This window comes from Mus caroli, unplaced genomic scaffold (assembly GCF_978045245.1).
Source record: "Mus caroli unplaced genomic scaffold, Mus_caroli_1 scaffold_2, whole genome shotgun sequence".
NCBI lineage: Eukaryota > Metazoa > Chordata > Mammalia > Rodentia > Muridae > Mus > Mus caroli.
The window spans coordinates 163,757,001-163,765,968 of record NW_028227257.1 but is presented as its reverse complement, the minus strand read 5'-3'; the positions used below and the strand labels follow the sequence as shown (position 1 = coordinate 163,765,968).

General features: G+C 39.0%; 1 pseudogene; it reads left to right on the top strand.

Annotated features, from left to right (window-relative positions):
* The first annotated feature begins 3,918 nt into the window (after window positions 1–3,918).
* LOC147005966 (la-related protein 4 pseudogene) lies at window positions 3,919–8,209 on the top strand (annotated as a pseudogene).
* The last annotated feature ends 759 nt before the right edge of the window (window positions 8,210–8,968 follow it).

Sequence of the window (8,968 nt, the reverse complement as noted above, 5' to 3'; positions counted from 1 at the left end):
TGGAGTACCACTCAGCTATTAAAAACAATGAATTTATGAAAATATTAGGCAAATGGATAACCCTGAAGGGTATCATCCTGAGTGAGGTAACCCAATCACAAAAGAATTCACATGATATGTACTCACTGATAAGTGGATATTAGCCCAGAAACTTAGAATACCCAAGATATAATTTGCAAAACACATGAAACTCAAGAAGAACAAAGACCAAAGTGTGGGCACCTAGCCCCTTCTTATATTTTGGAACAAAACACCCATGGAAGGAGTTACAGAGACAAAGTTTGGAGCTGAGATGAAAAAATGGACCATCTAGAGACTGCCGCAGCCAGGGATCCATCCCATAATCAGCCTCCAAACACTCCATTGCATACACCAGCAAGATTTTGCTGAAATGACCCTGATATAGCTGTCTCTTGTGAGGCTATGCCGGTGCCTGGCAAACACAGAAGTGGATGCTCACAGTCATCTATTGGATGGAACACAGGGCCCCCAGTGGAGGAGCTAAAGAAAGTACCCAAGAGCTGAAGGGGTCTGCAACCCTCTAGGTGGAACAACAATATGAACTAATCAGTATCCCCAGAGCTCATATCTCTAACTGCATGTGTAGCAGAAGATGGCCTAGTTGGCCATCATTGTAAAGAGAGGCCCCTTGGTCTTGCAAACTTTATATGCCCCAGTACAGGGGAAAGCCATGGCCAAGAAGTGGGAGTGAGTGGGTAGCAGAGCAGGGTAGGGAGAGGGTATAGGGAACTTTTGGGGTAGTATTTGAAATGTAAATGAAGAAAATAACTAAAAAAAATAACTGAGAAAAAAAAAGACAATGATGAAATTAAAGAACCATGAAGAGGAAAGAAGCTGGTTGCTCTAGAGTGTGATATTTTATAGCCTGAGAGTCAATGGATTTGACAGAAATTTGCTACAAATATTTTCTACAAAGGGACACTATCACTTTTATTGAAGATCTTTCAAATAAGAATGATGGATCATGCTTAAGACCTAGGGTATCTGACGTATGAGTTTACCCTCCCTTCCCAGGCTGTAAACCTTTACCTTCCTGCGACTCTCACACATAAGATTATGGATGCTGTCTACAGTAAAAGAAGCATATGATGTAACTTCCTTGTGACATGGGCGGGTAAGAATTTCTTTCATGTTTATCACCTGTGTTTTCATCTTCTCAGGTTCAATTTCTACCCACTTTCACCGTACCAACCACCCTACAATCTCTTTTCCAAATGAAAAGGAAAGCCCATAGAAACTATCTTAACATGGTACCTTTAGAAGCCATTCAACTTGTATATGTCATTATTGTTGGATGGTTGAACATTCCACATTCACATTCATGTAGTACCGCTCTTTTCCTGAGTAAAACTTCTTCTGTCTCCCTTAACACCTGTACCTAAATGCACATTAAAACTTTTTCTTAACAAACTTTAACTTTTCTCTTAATAATTTTATTTTCTTATATTTTATTTGTTCCATTTTATAAAACAATAAATGTCATGGTTCCTTAAGAGAGTTAGTAAAAATAGAGATGTAGCAACAGACAGAAAGAGAGATAGAGAAAAAGTTGGAAAGAGAGAAGAGAGAGAGAGAGAGAAGAGAGGAAGAGGGAGAGATACCATGGGAGAGATATAGTAACTAGAGGTTTGTCCAACCCTCTGTTGTGGGAAATTTTTTTTAAAAAAAGAAAAAAGAAATATGAATGTGTAGAACCTGCATGCTCCCGTGCTTTTACCTCTGCTCCAGCAGCCTGGCCAGCCATGTACTGGCCTGCAATGGCTGACCTGTTTTTATCTTGTGGAGACTGACTTAGAATTCCACAATCTCTCCACCCAGCTCTCTATGTTCTCACTGGCGGTTGCTACCATGCCAACCTGGTGCTTCAAATCCCCCATGGCCTTTGTGGTGCACATCCAGCAAACGCATGCTTTGCAGCCTTACCTTTCTCTGTTGAACCCAGATGAGCTGCCATACAAAGGAAAATGCAACACAAACTCAATTCAGAAACAATGGTAACTCAGTCTCTGGGCACAACAACTAAAACCTAATCTTGTAAGCATTATTAAAATCTGATTCCTCCAGTAGTGAATCCTTGTGGATCCACCATGATACCTGGAAACTCTAGCAGCTACATCTTACTCCTCTGCTGTCCCCATTCCAAAAAGGACTTAACTCTCTCCTGCTACCTCTCTTCCTCCCTCCAACCTGGAAGTCTCACCTCCTCCCCTAGTGATTGGCTCCTTTATTCATTAGGTGATTGGTTCACAAGAACAGCACCAGGCCTATCCACAATGCTTACCCCCTTTCTGTTCTAATAAAAAACACAACCTTTCTCTCAAGTATAAATAGATCACAAGTATTAACATTTTGTAATCTATAAATTATAAGATAGGCCTAACAGCCAGTCCATCATTTATGTTATTAAGATAGAAAATTGTCATCTATCCTAAATTAAAAGACTTATGATTCTACCTTGACTTATGTCCTGGATTTAGATAGTAAGCCATCTGAAAATTATCCTCTTAAATCTATTATCTCAAATTAAATATCCTGGGTTGGATATGAGAATATATGTAGTTTTTCAAACCCATCAAAAATCTGAGAATGACCAACATTAACTGAAAATAAATAGGAAGCCTAACACAGCTTCCAGAACTGAGAGAAACTGTAGAGACAGCTGCCTACCTATACAGCCCCAGTAAGTCAGGAAGATGGAGCATGTCTTCAGCCTTCTGACCCATTCTGGCCCAGGTTCATCTGACAGACCTTAGAGAAACAGGAATATTAAGGGCTAGCCTGTTCTGTCTCAGCAGAACTTAGCTGTCCTAATCTGTAAATTGTGTCCTTTAAAGAACAGTATAGGTCTGCAGGAGAGAATAGTCAATTTCTGTCTAGTGGCCCCCTAGCCACAGTGTACAGCCTCACCTGGAGGGGAGATGCTCAGTTGCTTCTTTGAATTCATGAGGGCAAAGCTGTTAGGAGCAGATTTGTCTCAACAACAAGTGAATAAATAGCATTAAATGTCACATTCTGTAAATTTCTGATGTTTTTGAAAACTAACTATCTATATAAAGTAATCTGAACTGTTCTCCATTAACTACTCTCAGTTATTTCTAATTAAAATATCTGAAAACACCCTAACAATAAACTCAGATCCATGAATTTGCTATTTGGCCCTTATCTCACAGGCTCAATCATCTCAGAACAGTTTATAACAGTTACAGAAGGACTGGATCTAAGCCCTGTACTGTTAAATTTTTTTTGTATTAATAGAAGAAATTTAACCAAATAAAACCTTGATTTTTGCATCAAAATAAATTCTGTACCAAAATAAGAAACTATGACTTCAACTTATTAACAACTAAAAAGATTTCTACAAAATGAGATTATGGCTATGCAATCAATTCTAACTATTACTCCCTGTTTCAATTATGACCATTCCTACATTCCCTAGAAAAACAACCTATAATAACACTCTCCAGCCCCAAAGCCAAAGGAACTGGGGTGACAACTCTTCATAACTTCTTCAAGCTGAATATGGGCGTTGAGATATTTTTAGGGGGAAGGGGAGGGAAAATAGAGTTGATTGGCCTTAAGATGGCAACTCCAATGATTGATTTAGACTCTTATGTATGAGTCTTGACTGGATCTGCCTGAAAGTCCAAGACATCTGGAGTTCAAACAGATACTCACCAAGGCTGTATATTCTATAATATACAAATCTCAAAATATTTTTTTAGTATCACCAAGATAACCCTTTTGTTTGATTCTCTGGAATCTAGTTCTTCAAATCTGAGCCATGTAACTCTGGTAGATGTAAAGACCTTAATCACCTTTTCCAAAACCACAAAACAAAACTTTTTTCCCAAATAAGCATATCCTTGAGGCCATAATTAAAAATAACCCTTGGGAGCCGGGTCCACTGCCGGGTGGAGGGGCAAGGCGAGTGTCCTTATCCTACCGACCGGGGCCCGGGCCTGGGAGCCAGTTGGAGTCGCGGCAGCGTGAACGATCGGGCCGAGCGGAAGCAGACATGTTGCTCTTCGTTGAGGTGACATCTAAAGGCACTGGTTTAAATCCTAATGCCAAAGTATGGCAAGAAATTCCTTCTGGAAATCCAGATGGCACTCCTGTAACTGAACCCTCTTGTCATGAAACTGCAGCCACATCTGGATCTCACCCTGAGGGCAATACAGAACTTTCAGAAGATATGTGTAAGGAATATGAAGTAATGTATTCTCCATCTTGTGAAACCACAAGAAATACTGCAGACGTTGAAGAGTCCGCTGATGGGATGATCTTAGGACCTGAAGACCTGAGTTACCAACTATATGATGCTCCTGGAGAAAGCAGCTCAGCAATTTCTACAGAAGATTTAAAAGAATGTCTGAAAAAACAATTGGAATTCTGTTTCTCACGAGAAAATTTATCAAAGGACCTTTACTTGATATCTCAAATGGATAGTGATCAGTTCGTCCCAATATGGACAATTGCCAACATGGAAGAAATAAAAAAATTGACTACAAATACAGATTTAATTCTTGAAGTATTGAGATCTTCCCCTATGGTACAAGTTGATGAGAAGGGAGAAAAGGTGAGACCAAGTCATAAGCGATGTATTGTGATTCTCAGAGAGATTCCTGAGACAACGCCTGTAGAGGAAGTGAAAGCTTTGTTTAAAAATGAAAACTGCCCCAAAGTGATAAGCTGTGAGTTTGCACACAACAGCAACAGGTACATCACTTTCCAGTCAGACACAGATGCACAGCAGGCTTTTAAATACTTAAGAGAAGAAGTTAAAACATTTCAGGGCAAGCCAATCATGGCAAGGATAAAAGCCATCAATACATTTTTTGCTAAGAATGGTTATCGATTAATGGATTCTAGTATGTATACTCAACCTATTCAGACTCCTACCCAGTACCCCTCAGCAGTCTTCATGCAACCAGTGTACAATCCTCAGCAGTACTCAGTGTATAGTCTTGTGCCTCAGTCTTGGTCTCCAAGTCCTGCACCTTATTTTGAAACACCACTGGCTCCCTTTCCCAATGGTAGTTTTGTGAATGGCTTTAGTTCACCAGGATCTTACAAAACAAATGCTGCTGCTATGAGTATGGGCCGACCATTCCCAAAAAATCGTGTGAAGCCTCATTTTAGGTCATCCAGTGGTTCAGAACACTCAACAGAGGGCTCCGTGTCATTGGGAGATGGACCACTGAGCAGATCTAGTTCAAGGATCTTTCTTTCTGAACGCCATAACCCAACAGTAACAGGGCACCAGGAACAAACTTATCTTCCAAAGGAGGCTCCCATTTTACAGATGGAACAGAATGGGGACTTCAGAAGAGGCAGGCGAACTCTCTTCAGAGGCCGAAGGCGAAGGGATGATGACAGGATCCCAAGACCGCAACCTGCAGCAACTGAAGCCAAGGCTCCAACTCCAAAGTTTGACTTACTTGCTACAAATTTCCCTCCTTTACCTGGAAGCTCATCGAGAGCGCCAGATGAACTTGGTTTGGAGAATAGAATGTCTGATGTCGTTAAAGGTGTCTACAGAAAAGGACAGTGAGGACGTGAGAGTTAGTTGCCCAGTGCCTGCAGAGGACGGACAGACAGACTGCACTTCTGCGCCACTCAGCATAAGTCCTAGTCCTCCATGTACAGCTGAGCCTCCTATGTTAAGCACAACTCAGCAAGAGAAGGATCAAATGGAGGACTCTGTTGTTCCAAAGGACATTCTCAACCCAGTAGCTGTGCCAGTGTCTTCTCCAACTGCTACCAAGCCATCAAGGGCAAATACTGCTTCACCTTGCAATAGTGACGTAAATCCACCTATAGCCGTGGCCCTACAGGAACCTCGAAAGTTAAGCTATGCTGAAGTGTGTCAGAAGCCTCCTAAAGAGCCATCTCCAGTTCTCGTACAGCCGCTGCGGGAACTCCGGTCCAATGCAGTATCTCCCACCAGAAATGAAGAGAACGGAGCTCCCGAGAAGCCGCATGAGAAGCCGCATGAGAAACCAGAAACAAGGGCTAGTAAGGATCATTCTGGCTTCCGAGGCAACACCATTCCCAGGGGAGCGGCTGGAAAAATCAGGGAACAGAGACGCCAGTTCAGCCATAGAGCTACACCTCAGGGAGTGACTCGACGTAATGGGAAAGAGCAATGCGTGCCACCCAGATCACCAAAGTAAAAACACAGCCGTACAAAAAGTACTCCGAAGCTTCTCCTCCCACTACACCTGAGCCTCTGTTGAACTGTTTGAGGGGAGGAAGTGGCCAGGAAAGGATGGGAAGTGTGTCCTAGATAGTACGGAGTTTGACTTTGCGAGTAGGAAGAGCCCAAAATTCATCTCTAAATGATTTTCAAATGCTGGAGGATTCCAATCAGTATAAATATATATAAATATATATACACACACATATATATATAAATATAATTTTTCTATTTTTGTTTTTGATTTTAATTTGCAGGAATTTTCTGCCTGGAATCAATTTTGAGGGTTCAGATTTAGCTTGGGAGAGAAAACAAAAAACATTATACATCCTTCAGTATAGGAGATGAGGGAGTGAGAGAAAATATTTTTTGAAGAAACATTTCTGTAAAAATTAGAAATTACTTTTTTTAATCTATTTAAAGTTTGGCTTGAAGAATGCTATCTCTGACTAAATGGCCTTGTGTTGCAGAGTAGATGAGTGGCTAGGGAGTCTGTTCTGGGTCTGAGTGTGTGCAAAAGTGATTTAAGCCAAATCTGTTGTCATGGTAGTAAATGATTTCAAAGCTGAATGTAATACTTGAGTAGATTTTCTTTGTAGTTTGGAATTTAGGGTTTTTTGTTTTTGTTTTTTGACATTACTAATACTGTATTGTATGAGCAAGCTATAAAGCTCTGATTGCGTGTGAAGCTGTGACTACCAATCAGTTTGATATTCAAGAAAAGAGCGGAGATTATTCAAGAAAAAAAAAAATTGAAAATTCTGTTTTAGACCTGAATACTGGATAGGTCAAATAGATTTCAGAGGTTTAAACTGCCCTGTGACTTTTTTTTTCCTTTTTAATTTTTTTTTGATTGTTTGTTAGTCTCTGCTCTTGGACTGTCTTCTCCCCAAAAGCAAAATGACTAACTGTTTACTGGACAGTATGTGTCTTACTACTTTGACCAGTTTAATCAAATCATATAACTATTGGAAGCTACATAATGGAATATTGAAAGATTTTTACTCAATTAGAATTTTAGGTCCCAGGATGGTACTGACCTGCCAGTCATTTATTTGTATTGGTGTAAAAAAATGAAATAGTGCTTCTGGGTGTGGGGCATAAATCTCCAACCCTGGCCTCCAGAGGCGTGGCAGGTGGGTCTCAGTTCCAGTCCATCCAGGGCTCTACCTCTCACTAGTTTCTGTCTAAAGAAAGAAAAGAAAAAGGAAAGAAAGATGAAACCGTGTAACTGACTTTTTAAATGGTCTAAAGGAAAAATTCAAACATTAATTTGGGGAATTTTGTTGTTTACAATGTTTATCGTCTTTCTTTGGATTGCCCCCAAAAGTACAGGTTAGCATTTGCAGATTAAAAATAGCAAGTCAAGGATTTTTTTTTGAGATAAAGTGAAAAAGTGGTTGAAGAAAATAAATGCATAATTTCTCAGTGAATAAAGTTGTAGCTGTCATACATTAAATAGGCAAAGTTACATGCTGATATTTAGAAAGCAGCTCAAATATGAAAAACCATGTTTCATTAATCTGTTTAAGTCAGACCATTTTTATAGTTTTATGTAGGGTGGAGGCTTACTTTTCTTCTTAGGGATAGTTTACAATAGTAAGAGCTGTCCCTCATATTAGTGAGTTACGTATGTACAAATTGAAACTGTAAATTGTAAACACTGGAACGCACCATTGTGACATAAACATCGTAGTAATATATTAAAATGAATGTAAATGGAAGTTAAAATTACATTACTGTGAAACTTACCTTCCAACTGTTAAGTGTCAGAGATTTGTGTTAGTGGGTAATTCTTAAAGAGCTTTGAAAACACTGCATAATCCGTGTAACCCAGAATTATTAGTTCTTTGTAACTTATTATTCAGCTTGGCGAGTGCTTTTGATTTGGCAGATTGATAACATGGTATATTTACTTAGTTGGAAACAATTATTTCTACATACTTTTAAAAGAATATCTGCTAGATGAAACATACAATAAAACTACCTGTACTAAAAAAAATAAATAAATAAAAAAAATAAATAAAAATAACCCTTTATTTAAATCTCTCTTGCAGAGAAATAATATAACTACAAGACTCAAAATCACACCCATTTTGAAAATTAAAACAATCTAAAACAAATAAAGTAAAGTAAGATACTAGGCCTTTCCTATCTTGCCAAGCAGGAAAAGACACTCAATATTCCCATGGAGCCCACGTTAGTAGAATATGAGCTTCCTGTGGCTGGTTAAACAATCTATACCATCTTTCCATTTGGCTCTCTGCCCAGAGCCACACACATATTATATTAATACCTGCATAATATCTGCCTGTTGAACTCTCTACCTGGAGGCACAGGCATAATTAATTAATACCTGTTCAAAGCAGACAATGATTATCACTGTACTCTCTACTCTGGAGTCAGTTACTAATATTCCCTATCCTAGTTCAAATTAAAACAATACAAAACAAATGAAGTAAACTAAAATATTGTATGTGTCTATACTTACACCTTTCTTATGTTGCCAAGAGGATATAAAACCCAGTATTTCTGAGGAGCCCACGTTAGACAGAATTTGAGTATCCTGCAAGGCAAGTAATGCAATTTTTATGCCATCTTATGCTTCAACTCTCTGCCTAAAACAGCCAACTTGTTATATCATCTATCTGTTCAGCTTTCTACCTGGAGCCACAGACATTCATTTATTTATTTATTTATTTATTTTTAATGAATAAATTACTTATTCTTTTTATTATTATTTTTGGTTGA